Raw genomic sequence first — 18,830 nt, 5'->3', positions numbered from 1 at the left:
AGGATTCTAGACAGATGATTATCCATTCTCAAATATTTATTGCATGCCTATTGTGTGTTGTGCATATTCTAGGCATGAGAGATATGAAAATGAATTTATATTATCTTCAAAAGCTTTAAAAAGTGGTAATATTAGTAGTTATGAACTTTTTATGAACTCAGTCTAAGAGGAACTAAATATTCTACTTTTATTATTTAGCAACTTTGGAAATAAAAACAAGAAAGAAAGGGGGGAAAAGTAGTCTCTAAAACACTGGAGTTTTGCCTATTTTGTTTATTTAGTTCTGGGAACCTTAAATATGTACTCAATAAATGTTTGCCCTGTAAGTAAAAGAGTTATGGGGAAGAAAGCCACTTACATAATTCTCTAATAATGGAAATAAAACAGTTATGCTGAAATAAATAAAATATTTTCAGAAACCTTAAATACTTCTGAATTGTATGAATTTTTGTTTTATCACCTGACTTTGTGTGTAGGGAGTCACCAATGGGTTACATTGTTAAAGTTTCTTTCTAAGTGGAAACTGGGAACTCATTGTGTCAGAGAAATAATGCTGTAAGTGGTGGATAGGTCCCCAATTTATTCCATAAAGTACTGCAATACAGATTTTCAATGAATTAAGAGGACACTTTTTTTTTTTTGTAAAATGGAAATATTTTCATAGTGAAATTAAATAAGAAGCCATGTTCTTTTGCTTGGCTGTTATTGAGAAAAGCAGGTTTAATTAAGAAGGGCATGAGGATGTAGGTGTAGATAGCTTTGGCAGACATTTGGAGATGGATTTTTCAATTCTGTCACTGGCATGAATAAATTAGAGCATTTGTTTGTTTCCTGTTTCTTTTGGGGAGGAATGAGTGGGTAAGAGGTTTAGTACTTCCAAACGTATTTTATTTTCCTTTTCCTAATCCTGGTATACTGGAAGAACTGCCCTTTTATTAATCAGCTAATTTGTGGGGTTCACCAATGAAATGAATGGCAGGAGAATGAAGAACAGAAGGGAGATCTTGATTGGAGTTTTAAGAGATCAGACATTCAAGGGAGACTGTGGTGGGAGTTAGAGGAGTGAGTGGTGAAAAGTGAGACATCAGCGGCCTAGCATTTGGACACCCATGCCTTCAGAGGGCAAAAACATGGTGGCACAGAAGAAAACCCACCGGAAGTGGCCACCAAGCACAGCCCAGGCCAGAGCCTTAGGAGGGGATGATCGGCAAGCGCAAGGGGAGCAAGATAATCTGTCTGAGAAATGAACCGTGTCTTACTAACATGGCTATAAGCTCACTGGGGAAGAAGGAGAGATATTTTTGTTTTCTTTGAAGGCTCATAGAGCTTATTGTCCTGAATGCCAGCTTCCTTTAACATGGGGAAACGTTACGAGGCCTTTCCTATGTTAGGCGAGAGGCTGAGAATTCTGTTGCTCCAGAGCTGGAAGTTTAGAATGCTGAAGGAGCCGAGGTGAGGTCTAACTATGGGAAGAATTAAATCTCCTGAAACTGGGAGGTTGAGGGGTAGGGAAGGCCTTTTGCTTTGAGCCCATGCAATTGTGCCAAGGTTCTGGGACCTCAGATGAGGGGCCCTGAACACGAAGTGTTGGTGATACTGGGAACTGGGATACAGATTCTAGAGGCACATTTGGCTTAAGGGAGTGGGTGCTGCAAAGATTCAGCCTTTCTGCTTTCAAGATGTCTAGGTAGATTCAGACAATGAGCATCTTACATGTGACCCCGATAACCTGAAAGCTAGAGGTTCCCGCCAATGTCCCTAAGTTGCCATAGGAAGTTTCTTGCAAGATTTCAACTGAGGGGGAAAACCACTCTCCAAAATAACAGAGATGTGATTTCTTGGAACCCCTAATGTGCAGGGATTGAGCTACTTTTAATGTAAATTAGAAAAACAAAAAATATATTTTTCTGTTGGCGTGTCCTCACATGCTTGTTTTTATAGTTTTACTGCATATGCAGCCATCCATAAAAATACATAGAATTGTTCTGGATGTTTTAGAATTTTATATAAGTGGTATCATATGTTAAGAGGAATGGGATGAGGGAGTCGAGCTGTGTGTACTGTGTTGTTTATTTTTTAAAAAAAGATCTGAAGCAAATATAGTAAAATGTTAACATTTGTTAGATCTGGATGGCAGATATACAGGTGTCTCCTAAATTTTTATTCCTGTACTTTTCTGTATGTTTGAAACACTTGATTATTTTTAAGAAATAAAGGGGAAAAAACAAAGATAAAAGCCAACATGATAGTTCTGGACTCCAAGTGTCCTGGAATGTTTAATACCAGTTTTACTTGAAATGTTTGAAAATTAGTTTGTTGCAATTCTTGAGGTATTTTAACAGCTTGAGCCGAAGTCCTGCCTCTTTGATGACATACTGACATTGCAAACAATGTGTCCCCATAGAACTCTTGAACTTTTACCACAATATCTGGTTTCCACTTCTCCATTTTAGCAAAAGTTACCATAAATTCTATTAGTCCATCCAGAAACCTAGCAGTTATCCACGTTTCCTCTTTTTTCCTAACTTCTCATATTCAAGTCATTGATTCTGTCTCCAAATTCACACATGAGATCCAGACTTGTATCTCCAGCTCTGCTGACACTACCTTATTTGGAGTCATTTTCTCTCCCCTAGTATATCTCCACAGACTCCCATTTTGTTTCTCTGATCTGACTCACCCCATACCAACTCCTTCAGATAGCAGCAAAAGTGATTTTCTTAAATAATGGAAATTATATAATTTTATTTCCCTGCCTAAAAGCTTACAATGACTTTTCCAAATACAAACCTCTAACCCCAGCCTACAAGGCCCTGCGTGATGTGACTCGTATCCTCATCTCCAACCCCCTCTCCACCCCTCATTTATGCTCTGGTTATAACTAGCTCCAGGATCACACCAAGCTCCTTCCCTTGCTAGGCATCGTTGCATCTGTTCTCTTCCCTGCTGTAACCAGCCAGATCCTTTTTTCCTTTAAGTCTCAGCTTAAGTCCCTCACTGTCCATTGTATGTCAAGTAGATCACCCCCTCTTGCATTCTTTATTAACCCTCATTTTTGTTTCTTTCATAGAAGTTTGTGAAACTTCCAATTATTTTACTGGATTGATTAACTGATGGATGGCCACTTGGCATTAGTTTTGGGTGCCCAGGATCTAAATTCCCTTCATGTATTTGGAGACACTCCCACCTATGAATCTAAGCCTACCTCCAGTATAGAAGTTGAAAATGGCAGATATTCACTTTTTCAGAGTTCTTTGTGCCTTGGACACATGACCTAGACTGTGACATTCAGATCACTTGCCCCAGACTCTGACTTAGAAGGTAGTGAAGTGATGAAGGAGGGACCTCTTAGAATAGCTATTGATGAGAGTGATGGCAGCATCAGTGGTTAAATTCATTTCCAGAAATGGCAAGACCATCATTATAATGGAACTGGTCTGCTATCCGGTTCCAGACAGAGTGGTAGACAGTCCAAGCCTGGGTGTGTCTGTCCAACAGTACAGTCTGGGATGTTGTTGCTGAAACCTTGGCATGATTTATTTATTTCATGGTATAGCCTCCAAACCCATGTCCCCAACACTCTTTGATTCTGTGAGTTACCCAAACAAAAGCCTTTTTAGCAAATACCTTTTCTGCTTCAGCTAACTCTAGTAGGTCTCTGTTTGCTTGCCAAGATTGGAACAAGGGTGAGGCAAATGAGGCACATGGGGCACAACATTTTAGAAGGGTCATGCAAAGGTCATGAGGTGCCAACACTGTACTTGCATGTACCCAAGGGGGAAACCTCCTTAACTTGTGTGCCCTAGGTGCCTGCATGCTTCACTCTGTCCCAGCCTTGTGCTTGCAATGGTAAGAAGATATTAAATTCAACTTTTCTTGAGGCCTGGAGTTTCTGAAAATAAGTGATGGATGGCCCATCTCAAGAAGCTAGGGGGGTGGAATATTTCTACAGAGCTAGAGGGAGAAGCTTGTTCTTCCAGAATTAACCCATCACTCTCTTTCAGTCTGTCAAAGAGTAGTCAAAGAATAAACTGGGAATTGGAGAGGCTGGGAGGGAGAAGCTCTTTTCATGAAGTTATCAATGAGCTGTTTCTCCTTCTCCGCAACTAGAGGGGGAGGGGAGGGAAAAGCTTCCCCCTCATCTCAAAGTGAGTGGAGGTTTGAGAGAATGTCATGCAGCTCAGTATGTCTCCTGTCACGACTGAAGGATACAGGGACTGGCATTTTGAATCCTGTCTAAAGGTGACAGGCTATGGTTGGCTTGTTGCCCCTGGATGGCAGAGCAGACCAAGAAGTACTGGGAGTGGCCAGAACTTCCTGAATTTGACAGGACAATTGATAAATGAGTCTCCTGTTGGGAGAGTTAGGCCTTATAAATGGCAACTGGCCTGAATACTCTATCCAAAAGAGCAGTGTAGAGGAGTTAAGTGGTCCAAACTGAGATATGAACTGCCAGCACCCAGAGGCTAGTGGAGAGGGTCATACATGACCGGCTAATGGGGCCTTGATGCTATCAAGGGAAATGCAGATCACTGGCAATGGGAGTCTCTAAAACCCCACAAAAGTACCATCCACAGGGTATTTCTATGCAATTCCATCTATTTCAGTTCAGTAGAATGTTTCTGTCTTCAACCCCTTTAAAATATCTCCTCCCTCACCACTGGGCCTGGCCATGAGAGGCTTGAAATATGAGGATTCATAACTTCCATGCTACCGCAATGGTGCAACAAACCATCACCTCTCCTCTGGATTCTGCACTAGCCCCCTGATGGCTCTGCTTTCTCTTGGCTTTGCCCTTTTCCTATCCAGTCTCACAGTAGCTAAATGACCTTGATGAAGCCCATTCCACATCATGACATTTCTCTGCTCAAAACCTTCCAGTGGCCCACAATGACCACAAGACCCTAAGTGGTCTTGGCCCCTCTTCGTGCTCTGGCCTCATGTCTTTCTGATCTCCCCTGTTCCTCACCCTACTCTAACCAAACTTTCCTGGCTATTTTTCAAATAAGCCAGGTCATGTCATGCTCCAGAGATTTTGCATTTTTTTCATCTTTGGCCTAGAAATTCTTCTTCCGTTTCTCAATTCCTTTATCTTTATTTCTCTTTAAATGGCACTCTCTCTAGACCCTCCTGCCTAAATAGCACTTACTTGATATTTCCTATGCCCTTTTCTACTATACTCTTTGCTCTAGAACTTATTACTATTGTATTATACATATAATTTATTTGTCTACTTGAATGTAAGCTCCATGAAGATAGGAAATGTTGTCTATTTTGTTCACTGTCATAACTCCACCATCTAGAACAGTGTCTGATAGAATATGTGCTCAATAATGATGTGTTCAAAGAATGAGTCAGTAATGGGTGGGAGTGGAAGTATGTCCAGAAAGAGAAAAAGCTGATCATGCCCCCCTCTCTCACACACAAATACTCCTTGAAGTCTTCCAAACCCAGGGAAGAAATCAACTGAATATGTGGTAATGGAGCTTGGAGTTCTGGTGTTAGACCAGACTGAACTATTTGCTACCACAAGACAGAGACTATTACCTTATGGTGACCAGAGAATTTATGGAAAAACCCAAGATGATATGTTGGGGAAATAGAAGTAGAGTAGATAGGAAATTATTTGTAAGTGCAGTGTACCAGATAGTTCAGTTTTCCACTTCTCTCTCCTTCTTTTGGCATTAGCATGGCCATTTAACTTTCTTTACTAATAAAATGTGGGTATAAAAGTGTCATTTCCAGACAGAAGCTTTAAAACTTAGTGCATAGTTCATCACATTCTCTTTCTATTATGATGATGGTCATGGAAACACACATTGAGATAATACCTCAGTTAACCTGGGTCACTTAGTGACTCCAAGGAGGAAAACCCTACTGCCAACCCATGATGAAAATGCAGAAGGAGTGAGAAATAAACCTTTGTTGTGATAAGACTCTAAGATTTTGGGGTTGTTTGGATGGGCTGAATATTTGGTGGACTATGATGGTCATTCAATATTTCTAGGCTCCTGCCTTCCAGGCATGTGGTAGGTTGGAATTCCTGCGACCTACTTGCCATAGTTAAGTTGAGCCATATGACTACTTCTGTTCAATGACTTGTGAGCTGAGGTGACACAGATGCCTTATAGACAGGAGTCTTCAAATGCAGGATGACCCTCCAGAGATCTCATTCCCTCTGCTAAACATCCTGGAAGTTTATTTTCCCAGCTGAGGTTTTCTGGAATCTAGAGACCCAACGGAGATCTTTGAAATATAGTAATTATTTGTAAAGAGTGAGCTTGCAAAATAAGAAGGCTAATTCTAGTTTGTTTTCCTTTCTTTCTTCCTCCCTCCCTGCCTTCTCCTTTGTAGTAATTATTACGGCTGACCCATGAAAAGCCATTCCATACTAAAGTACAGTAAGTCCCCTACACATGAATGAGTTCTGTTCTGAGAATGTGTTCGTAAGTCCAATTTTTTTGTAAGTTCAACAAAGTTAGTCTAGGTACCCAACCAACACAATCGGCTATATAGTACTGTACTGTAATAGGTTTATAATACTTTTCACACAAATAATACGTAAAAAACAAACACAAAAGGCAAAGAAAACATTTTTAATCTTACAGTACAGTACCTTGAAAAGTACAGTAGTAAGTACAACAGCTGGCATACAGGGGCTGGCTTTGAGTGAGCAGGCAAGAAGAGTTACTGACTGGAGGAGGGAGAGGAGGTGGGAGATGGTAGAGCTGAAGGATCATCAGCAATAGGAGACAGAGTGTAAGCTACAATTTCACTCACGCCTGATGTTGGTGGAACACATGTTCACATCTTTGAAAGTTTGCAACTTGAAGGTCTGTATGTAGGGGACTTACTGTATTAGTCTCAGCCAGTTGAGTAATTTGATTCCCCTTGCCACTGATTGGCTTGTAAATATCATGTGACCCAATTTTTCCAATGAAACATGTCTAAAGCCTTATGGGAAACTTCTATGAAAGCTTTTCTTTCTTTCTTTTTTAAATTGAAGCATAGTTGACTTTTAATATTATGTTAGTTGCAGGTATAAAACATAGTGCTTTGATCATACATTACAAATGACCACCACGATAAGTCTAGCATAAAATTATTACAATATTATTGACAATATTCTTTATGTTGTATATTACATCATTGTGACTTATTTATTTTATAATTAGAAGTTTGTACCTCTTAGTCCCCTTCATCTATTTTGCCCAACTCCCCACCCCCTTTTCTCTGGCAACCACCAGTTTGTTCTCTGTATCTATGAGTCTGTTTCTGTTTGGTTTTGTTTGTTTGTTTTGATTTTTAGATTCCATGTATAACTGAAATCATGTATCTTTCTCTGGGAGGATTATTTCACTTAGCATAATACCCTTTAAAGCCATTTATGCTATTGAAAATAGCAAGATTTCATTCTTTTTATCACTGAATAATATTCTATTGCATATGTATACAAAATCTTCTTTATCCACTCATCTATTGCTGGACATTTAAGTTGCTTCCATATCTTGGCTATTGTAAATAATGCTGCAATGAACATAGGAGTGCATATAAATTTTCAAATTTGTGTTTTTGTTTTCTTTGGGTAAATACCCAGAAGTAGCAATGTTAGATCATATAGTAGTTCTATTTTTAATTTTTTTGAGAAAACTCCATATTGTTTCCCATAGTGGCTGCACCAGTTTGTATTCCCACCAACAGTGCACATGGGTTCGCTTTTCTCCACCTCATGGCTAGCACTTGTTATTTGTTGTCTTTTTGTTGATAGCCATTCTGACAGGTGTGAAGTGATATCTCATGGTTTTGATTTGCATTTCCTTGGTGATTAGTGATATTGAGCATCTTTTCATGTGTCTGTTGGCCATTTGTACATCTTCTTTGAAAAATGTCTATTCACAACCTCTGGCCATTTTTAAATCAGGTTGTTTTTTGATATTGAGTTATATGAGTTCTTTATATATTTTGGATAATAACTCCTTGTGAGATATATTATTTGCAAGTATTTTCTCCCATTCAGTAGGTTACCTTTCTGTTTTATTGATGGCTTCCTTTGCTGTGCAAAATCACTGTAGTTTGATGTAGTCTCATTTGTTCATTTTTGCACTCTATTCTGTTCTGCATCTATTTTTGAGCCAGTACAATACTGTTTTGATTACTATAGATTTGCAGTATAGTTTGAAATCAAGGAACATGATACTTTCATCTTTGTTCTTTCTTTCTTTATTTTTTTTCAAAATTGCTTTGGCTTTCTGAGGTCTTTTGTAGTTCCAAAAAAATTTTAGGATTATTTGTTCTAGTTCTATGAAAATGTCATTGTAATTTGATAGGGATTGCATTAAATCTGTAGACTGCTTTGGGTTGTATGGACATTTTAACAATATTAGCTCTTCCAATCTATGAGCACAGTGTATCTTTCCATTTGTTTTTGTCATCTTCAATTTTTTTCATCAATGTTTTATAGTTTTCAGAATATGGGTCTTTTATCTCCTTGGTTAAATTTATTTCTAGTTATTTTATTTTTTTGATGCAATTGTAAATGGGATTGTTTTCTTAATTTCTATTTCTGTGTATAGAAATGAAACAAATTTCTGCATTTTAAATTCGTATCCTGGAACTTTACTGAATTCACTTAGTTCAGTTAGTTCTAATAGTTTTTCATGGTGTCTTTAAGGTTTTCTATGTATAATATCATGTCATCTGCAAACAGTGATGGTTTTAATTCTTCCTTTCCAATCTGGATGCCTTTTATTTCTTTTCCTTGCATTTTTGCTGTGGCTATGACTTTCAATACTATGTTGAAAAGAAGTGGTGAGAATGGACATCTTTTTCTTGTTCCTGATCTTAGAGGAAATGTTTTTAGCTTTTCACCATTGAATATGATGCTGGCTGTGGGTTTGTCATACATGACCTTTATAATGTTGAATATGAGGGTGTGTTTCCTTTATGCCCATTTTGTTGAGAGTTTTTAACAGAAATGAATGTTAAATTTTGTCAAAAGCATTTTCTGCATCTATTGAGATGATCATATGATTTTTATCCTTCATTTTGCTAAAGTGGTGTGTTACATTTATGGACTTGTGGATATTTGCATCTTTGCATCCTTGGAATAAATCCTACTTGATCATGGTGTATAATTCTTTTAATGTATTGTTGAATTTTTTTTTGCTAATATTTTATTGAGGATTTTCCATCTGTGTTCATCAGGTATATTGACCTGTAATTTCCTTTCTTTCTTCCTTTCTTTCTGTCTTTCTTTCTTTCTTTCTTTCTTTCTTTCTTTCTTTCTTCCTTTCTTTTTTATTTGGAGCTGCTTTGGCTAGTTTTCATATCAGGGTAATGCTGGCATTGCAGAAGAGTTTGGAAGTGTTCTTTTCTCTTCAATTTTTTGAAATAGTTTGAGAAGTTTAGTTAATGTACCTTTCTTTAAATATTTAGGATAATTCACCTGTGAAGCCATCTGGTATTGGACTTTAGTTTTGGGGGAGTTTTTTGATTACTTATTCAATTTCATTACTAGTGATATGTCTGTTCAGATTTTCTATTTCTTCCTGATTCAGTCTTTGGAGATTGTATGTTTCTAAGAATTTTTCTATTTTTCCAGTTTGTTAGCATATAATCTGTTGTTCATAGTAATCTCATTATCCTTTGTATTTCTGTGGTGTAGATTATAACAACTTTTCTTTCATTTCTGATTTCATTATTTATAACTTCTCTCTTTTTGTCTTGATGATTCTGACTAACATTTTAGCAATTTTGTTTATCCTTTGAAAGAAACAGCTCTTGGTTTCATTGATCTTTTCTAGTACTTTTTTAGTCTCTATTTCATTTACTTTCACTCTAATTATTATTTACTTCTTTCTACTAACTTCATGTTTTGCTTGATTTTCTTTTTCTAGTTCCTTTAGGTGTAAGTTTTGATTGTTTATTTGAGATTTTTCTTCTTTCCTGAAGCAGGCCTGCATTGCTACAAACCTCCCTTTTAGAACTGCCTTTGCTGATATCTGTAAATTTTGGAATGTTGTCTTTCCATTTTCATTTGTCTCAAATCAGGCATTTTTTAAATTCTCTCTTTGACCCATTGGCTGCTTAGTAGAATGTTGTTTAGACTCCATGTGTTTGTGTTTTCCCAATTTTTTTCTTATAGTTGATTTCTAGTCTTATACTGTTGTGGTTGGAAAAGATGCTTCATATGAGTTCAGTCTTCTTAAATGTATTGACACTTGTTTTTTGGCCTAACATGTAATCTATTCTGGAGAATGTTCCATGTGCACTTGAAAAGAATCTGTATTCTGTTGTTGTGGGGTGAAATGTTCTATATATTTCTATTAAGTCCATTTGATATAATGTGTCATTTAAAGCTAGTATTTCCTTATTGATTTTCTGTCTGGATGATCTATCTACTGATGTATGTGTGATGTTAAAATCCCCTATTATTGTATTACTGTCAGTTTTTCCCTTTATGTCTGTTAGTATTTGCTTTATGTATTTAGGTTGTCTTATCATGGGTGCAAATATGTTTAAAAGTATTATATATTCTTGTTGGATTTATCCCTTTATCATTATGTAATGTCCTTCTTTGTCTCTTGTTACAGTCTTTTTTAAAGTACATTTTGTCTAATGTAAGTGTTTCTCCCTCAGCTTTCTTTTTGTTTCTATTTGCATGGAATATCTTTTTTAATCCCTTCACTTTCAGTTTGTGTGTGTCTTTACATCTGGAGTGACTCTCTTATGGGCAGTATGTATATGGGTCTTTTTCTTTTTATAATCCCTTCACCCACCCTATATCTTTTGATTGGAACATTTAGTCCATTTACATTTAAAGTAATTATTGATAGGTATGTGCTTAGTGCCATTTTGTTCATTATTTTCTGGTTATTTTTGTTGTTCTTCTCTGTTCATTTTTTCTTCTCTTGCTTTTGTCCCTTGTGATTTGATGACTTTCTTTAGTGTTATGTTTGTATTCCTTTCTCTTTATTTTTTGTGTATCTATTATCAGTTTTTAGTTTGTGGTTAACATGTGGTTCTTATATGACAATATAAGTATACAGCAGTCTTTTTTTTTTTTTTTTTTTTGCAGTACATGGGCCTCTCACTGCTGTGGCCTCTCCCATTGCAGAGCACAGGCTCCGGACGCGCAGGCTCAGTGGCCATGGCTCATGGGCCCAGCCTCTCCACGGTATGTGGGATCTTCCCAGACCGGGCCACAAACCCATGTCCCCTGCATCGGCAGGCGGACTGTCAACCACTGCGCCACCAGGGAAGCCCTACAGCAGTCTATTTTAATTTGATGGTTGCTTGAGTCTGAGAGTTTTCTAAAAGCACTACATTTTTACTTTCCTACCCATGATTAATGTTTTGGATTTATTTTTACATCTTTTTATTTTGTTTATCCCTTAGCTAATTATTGTAGATATAGATAAGTTTACTACTTTTGTCTTTTAACCTTCATACTAGCTATATAGGTGGTTGATCCACTATCTTTCCTACATATTTGCCTTTATTGGTGAAATATTTTGTTTCATAATTTTTGTATTTCTGTTATGACCTTTCTTGTTTGTTTGTTTAAAGATGTCCCTTTAACATTTCTTGTAAAGTCTGTTTAGTGGTGATAAACTGAGAAATTCTTTATCTCTCTTTCAATTCTGAGTAATAAACTTGCTGGATAGAGTATACTAGGTTGTAAATCTTTTCCTTTCAGTTTTTTGAATATGTTGTGCTATTCCCTCCCTTTAGGCTATAATTTTTTTTTTTGAACTGTCAGCTGATAATCTTATGGGGACTCCCTTATATATAACTAGTTGTTTTTCTCTTGTTGCTTTTAAGATTCTCTCTTTATTTTTTAACTTTTGACATTTTAACTTTAATGTGTCTTGTGACATTGTGTGGATGCCTGTTTCCTTCAAAAGGCTAAGAAAGTTTCCAGTCATTATTTCTTCAAAGAGGTTTTCCATCCTTTTCTTTCTTCCCCTTCCTTTTTTTTAAAAAAAATTTAATAATTGCATTTGTTTCTACTTTTGGTAAAGCTATTGCTCTTCATTCCTCAAACACACATTTATAAGTAATTTATAAATAATTTTCTTCCTCTAAAATGCAAATGTTACTCTGCTTGATATTGCTCCAGAGATTCTTTAAACTAGCCTCATTTTCTTATTTCTGTTTTCATTTTACTGTTCTGACAGGGTGATTTCCACTAGCCTGTCTTCCAGATTGTTGATCTGTTGCTCAGCATCATCAAATCTGCTGTTTATTTCCTCTAGTGTATTTTTCACATATGTTATAGTATTCTTCAGCTGTGATTGATTCTTCTTTATATTTTCTATCTTTTTGTTGACGTTCTCACTGTGTTCCCCCATTCTTCTCCTGAGTTTGGTGACCCTCTTTATGACAATTGCTTTGAGCTCTTTTCTGGATGATTGCTTATCTCTGTTTCATTTAGTTCTTTTTAAGAGGTTTTGTCTTGTTCTTTCATTTGGAACATATTCTTTTTTCTTGTAATTTTGCCTAACTCTCTGTGTTTGTTTCTATGTATTATGTAGGTTAGCTATATCTCCTGGTCTTAAAGGAGTGGCTTTATGTAGAACGTGCCTTGTGGGGCCAGTAACTCAGTCCTCCTTGTTCACCAGAGCCAGGTGCTCTAGGAGTGTTCTCTATGTGGGCTATGTGTTCTCTTTTGCTGAGTCTGGACTGTGATTGCTGCAGGTGTGCTAGTGTGTGGGACTGGCCTGCAGTGTGGCTGATTGTAAGTCCCAGCCACATTTGTTGCAGGGGCTATGGTGTGTGAGGCTGTTTCTCCAGGTAGGAGCTACTTTGAGGGCATGCCACTCTTGGCCAAGGGCACTTGCCAGGTTTGGTGGGGTGGGAGGTGCTTTGAAGGGGCTCTGGTGCTGGCTCTGGGCATCTGCCAATTCTGGCAGGATGGGGGGCTTCTTTGGAGGAGCACTGGTTGGGGCAGGCCTGCAGGTGAATGGGATCTGGGGTGAGCAGTGCTACTAAGGTAGATGGGGAGAGTCAAAAATGGCTCCCAGCAGAGCCAGGGCAGCTAAGCAGAAGGTGAGCAAAAAACAAAAGTAAATAACAGACAAAAAAACCTGGCATCTACCAGAATCTCTGTATCTGAAGAAAGTTCCAGTAGGTCCCTGCCCCTCAGATACATTCTCTAAAATTCATGAATAAATCACCTTCACGTATGATCCAGGCACTTTTCAAACTGCTGCCTCTGTGCTGGGACTCATAGCAAGTGAGATTTTGTGCATGTTCTTTAAGAGTAGAGTCTAGGTTTCTTATAACTTTCCAGCTCTCCTGGACATAAGCTGTACTGGTTTTCAAAGCCAGGTGTTAGAGGGACTTGTCTTTCCAGTGCAGGTCCCCTGACTGTACTCCCCAAAGTGAAGTTCAGACCCCTTGCTCCTGAGGGAGGACCTCCATAGCTGTGATATCTCTCCCAACTGTGGGCTGCTGCACCAAGGGTGTGAATCCCAGACAGACTGCATCTTCACTCCTCCTACCCATCTCATTATGCCTTTTCCTTTTTATCCTTAGTTGTGGAAAATCTTTTCTTCTAGTGTTCAGGTCATTCTCAGAGGTAATTGCTCTATATGTAGTTGCAATTTTGGTGTATCTGTGGGAGGTGAGCCCAGGATCTTCTCACTCCACCATCCTGTCCCATGGTTCAGTAAAAGGTTTTTTTCCTCCAAAAAGAAAACACAACCATTTCCTTCTTTCTTTTAATGTTGTTGTGTCTGGTGTTATGCCTGGAATTACTGAATCAATTTTCTTTGGGGCCAAGGATGAAGCAAATACATAGAAGGACTGAGCCAAGAGAACTGCTAAAAAGCATTTATGGAATTTATTTTGGATTTTCATTATGAGAGTTAATAAATCCCCATATTGTTTATATCAGTTTGAATTAGACCTTGTTGTTGGTTGCAGTCCAAAGAATCCTATCTGATACACCTTTATTCCTTTATTTCTTCTTCACTTTCTTCCAAAAAAGGGATTTTCATCCAAATAAAAATTACATTAGTGAGGATATAAGCCATAGAGTGAGTAGACCCATCCAAGAAAATATCTTGCTAAGGAACAGAAAAAGAAGGTCACATGTTTGAGAGAATGGAGTAAGAAAAATGGATCCAGAAGTAACAAATAAGTCTGAAAACTGAAGGTATTTGGTAAGAAATAGAATAGAGAAAATGTATTAAGCAGAGCAGAAGTAGATGAAGAGGGTAGTTCTGGATTAAATCTGTGAGTGATAGTTGCCTATTGGGGTGTTTCTTTACCTAAAGCCCCAGGTATCCTCAGCCAGTGGAGCTTTCAGACTTTAATGAACCAAACTGGATTATATGGAAATGACAAGGCCCTTCCTCATTTTCAATCCTGAGCCTACTCTTATAAGTTATCTGATATAAAGATCATTTCAGCCTTAACACAACAAATCTGCTTTCAAGGCTTTTGTGTTATGTTATAGGAACCAATATATTAAACACTCTTATATCTGGAATTTTGTGGTATCTTTTAGTTCTAGCAGGTACTATGAGTTTAGTTAACATATTAACAAGTGTTGAGTATCTACTATATTCAATACATTGAGGTTAGTGTTGTGAATATATGAAGATTAGTGCATACTGTGGGTCTTGAAAGAGCAAGCAGTCAAATCAGGGAGATAAATTCATACCTCATTAACTTTAAACACCCAGGCGAATGGAGTAGATGTAAAATAAGAGTTCTTAAAATGTGTGTTAGGAGTCCTTTGATCATTTCATTTCAACAAAATGGATCAAGAAAGGCTTGACAGAGGAAGGGACACAGTTAAGTTGGGTCTTGAGTGATAAGTAGGTCTTCAGAGGAGAAAAATATTGACTAGTGTGAGACCATGTATAGAATGAGGAAATTTCCAGAAAAACAAGGAATCTGGTTAGGCTGGATAGAGTTATCCATGAGCAGGTCTACTGGGGGGTAAACCTGGACAGATACACTGGCAACTAACAGTACTTGGTCATCATGCAAGGAACATAGCCCTTATTCTCCAGGTTATCCATAGAAATGGTTTTCAATAAGGGAAATGTGATCAAACCTGTGAAAGTGAATCCAGGTAGCAGCATGGGGACATATGTTTAGGGATGGGAGGAAAGAGAGATAGGAGGTGGAAAGACCACTTAAGAGGCTACACTGGTAATAGAGATGAAAGATGAAGAGAAGGACAGTGTCAGTGGGGATGGAAAAAAGGAACAGATTTAGATGCTATTGCAGTAGGATCAACAGGTTTGGGGATGCAGCTTGTGACTGAGTTCTAGCCAATGAAATTTGGGTGGAAGTGAGATAAACTACTAAAAGGCCAGGTATTTAAGCTATTACAAGTAACCTCCAAGTTTTCTCTTCCCATCTGAACCAACCTTGGAAAGTGTACCTGATGGTGTAGCCACTAATGGAAAGAGCCCAGATACTTTTGTCACAAGATGCTGAGGAGAGCCACCTGTCCATCTCTGGACGGTGACATTGGGTTTTTGTCCTATTTGTTACAGTAGCTTAGCCTAACCAACACTAACTTACACACTTGTTTTTGGAGAAGTGCATGAATTTGTTTTGAGATGTGAGGAATTGGTGGTAACTACTAGGCATTTGGAGAGGCATGTTTGAGGTCAGGAGTATGTTAAGAATAGACTTGCCTCTTTCCTATTTATCCACATAAAAATTTCATATGAAATGATTTGTATACACAATTCAAAGAGACCAAGAGCCTTTAATTTTTCCACACTGAACAAAAAATCTGCAGCTAAAGTTAGCTCCCAAATTTGAATTCTTTCATCATTTATCTAAATAAACTTTCCCACCACTGCACTCAAGACCAAAACTTTAGAAACAAAACCTACTCCATCCTTCTAAAGTACTTTGGGGCTGTAGGACACAAGAGCAGAAGAAATCTATTTGTGTGATGTGGAGGTCACCAAGGAGGACTAAAAGCTTCTAAAACCTCTCCATCAGAAGAGATTAAATTGGCATCTGAACAGAGCCTTATATCATCGGGCAAACCTCCTTTAGGGATAAAAGCCCATTCAATCAGATATGTGTTGACTCTTCTGACTAGGAGTAAAGAGCTTCTGAAAAGGAGATTAAAAAGGGAAGCATTTATTTGGGTATCACACAAGGCTGACCACTCTGACCCCACCCCTAATAGGAGCAACCTTCTACAATCAGGTCATAGGATCAAGGGCTTTTCCAGGGGTCATAATAATGACAATAAAGAACATTTATCAAGAAATTACTAGACCCCAAGCCTCTGGACTTACAATTATTCTCTTATCTCTCACAATCACTCTCTGAGTTAGACTGTAATAATAGTTCCATTTTGCAGATGAAGCTAGAAGCTCAGTGATTTGCTGGAGGTCACAGTATGTAGGATGCCCGTAAACTCAAACCCAGGTAATTTGATTTCAGATTCCAAGTTCTTAATTACTATATTCTCTTGATTTAAGAACTTACTTTTTAAAAAATTTAAGGTCTCTGAATTTACTGCATGGTATGTTTTTCATTGGAAGTATTTTTCTTTCTTTGTGAAATGTAAAATAATAATAGTACATCTTAGTAAGATTGCATCTTAGATTCCATAAATATAATACAATGCTAATCAGCCTCTATTGAGTGTTCAGGCATGTGTAATTAGGCGGGAAAACAAGGACTGACTAAGAACTATGTATTAGGGAAGACGCTTTCCAACTTTCTTACAGAGCAGAATACATTATGCAAACAAAATCTGACATAGAACTCTAATATGTAAAGCAGAGAAAAGTGACATTAGTATAAATGAACTTTATGTTCAAATATATAATGTGTATTTATTATATGGTTAATCAGTGAGCCTACTAGTTAGCATGATGGAGGTCTCCAGTAGGTTGAATTTCCATTTGAATGTTCAGGGTTATTTTTTCCCCTTAATTAGTGTTTTAAAAATATTTGAAGAAATAATTTAAGTTGTCATGGTCAAATCAAACATGAAGGAAATCAGGACACACCTTTGTGAATCCATAGCTTGGAAACCATTCTTTAACCGTGGTTTAAATCACTACATGACAATTACTGATTTAAAGACTAAAAGATCACTCCAGTTTCTCTTTTGTACTGGATATTATTACATTGATAGTTATTTGGAATGACTTAACTATCCAAGAATAGCCTTGTAGAATCACAAAGCTTGAGGAAGGCAGAAGAAATAATTTTTCCAAGTTCTCCACCTTGGTCAACATCACTCTTCCCATCACCAGGCATTTTTAGCAGTTTAACAGTATTTCTGGGGCCAGCTTTCCAGGTTTGAGTGCCAACTCCATACCTTATTAACTACATGAACCAGGACAAGTTGCTTAACTTTTCCTGGCTTGGGATTTCACCTCTAAGTAGGAATCAAAATATCAGTAGTTATGTTTCAATATCATTTTAAGAAGTAAATGACATAATGTGAAGAAATTATTATCCATAATGTCTGTAGTAAGCAATTAATACATTTTAATTTTTATGATGCCTCTACAAGGGGGAGATGACCATGCTAGGGGTTGGGGATAGAAAGATGCTTAAATGATGGTCCCTGCTATCCAGGAGGTCTCATCTATTTGAGGAAATAAACATGAAAGATAAATAGCAGTAAAAGTCAACACAAACTAAGAACCAAATAAATGACAAAGACAAGGGCTCTAAAAATCACAAGAGTAAGAGCACCCTGTTTTCAAATTATATTAAGCAAGCTTCTAGACCTCAGGCCAATATAAATATGTATGACAGAAGCTGTAATCTGGGGATCTGTGGGATGTATCTGGGCCACTGATTGTTGATACTGGCCTGCAATGTTGGGGAAGGCTTGAGGCAACTGTTGAATATCAGGGTAATTCACATACAAATCTGGATTTCCATAGACCTATGGCTTCCTCCAGGTCTAGAAACCTCACCTCTTTCTGGCAGAAATGTGGGTAGAGGAGACCCAGCCTGAGTACGGGAATCAAAGGGGAAACACTTTCAAACAACTGCCCCCAGGGTTTCCCTGGTGGCGCAGTCGTTGAGACTCTGCCTGCCAATGCAGGGGACATGGGTTCGTGCTCCGGTCTGGGAGGATCCCACATGCCGTGGAGCGGCTGGGCCCGTGAGCCATGGCCTCTGAGCCTGCGCGTCCGGAGCCTGTGCTCCGCAACGGGAGAGGCCACTGCAGTGAGAGGCCCGCGTATCGCAAAAACAAACAAACAAACAAACAAACAAAAAAACAACTGTCACCAAATCTACCAGCCATCTGAAGGGGGTAGCAGCATAACCCCAGCCTTCCTCTGAGCTGTGCCACTTACGCAGGTGCCTCCAAAGGGAAGAGGAGACTTGGCTGTCCTTCAACGGGTTATGCTGTGACCCTTTAGATGCTGGAGAGGAAACTCAAAGAGGACCCCCACAGAGGACCCCCTTCCCTTTGCTCAGAGCCATTTTGTGGGGAGGTGGGAACCTCAGCCTTTGTGCGGAGGCCCAGAGCTGCTCAACACACCCAAGCATCAGGTCAGATCATTGTAATTAAAAAATTTTTTTGAATTAAGTACAGATTTAACTTTGGGGGATAAACTACCACCCTGCCATATGTGTGTGACTTCTCCACTTCTTGCTGCAATTTGCATTTTTTAAATAGAAATTTGCAACCCTCTGTGCTTATCTAATGTCTGTTCAGAACAGTTTGAGACCCTGTTACTGTTTCAAAATATATGCATGGTAAGATGAATCTTCGACCCAAGGAAGAAAATAAAACTCAAAAAGTTTTGTTTAAAAATAAAATCTGAATTTCCAGAGGTTTTTTTTTCCTTTTTAACCAAGAGCTC

The sequence above is a fragment of the Lipotes vexillifer genome, unplaced genomic scaffold, assembly GCF_000442215.2.
Source record: "Lipotes vexillifer unplaced genomic scaffold, Lipotes_vexillifer_v1.1 scaffold418, whole genome shotgun sequence".
Classification (NCBI taxonomy): Eukaryota; Metazoa; Chordata; class Mammalia; order Artiodactyla; family Lipotidae; genus Lipotes; species Lipotes vexillifer.
This window is presented reverse-complemented; position numbering follows the sequence as displayed.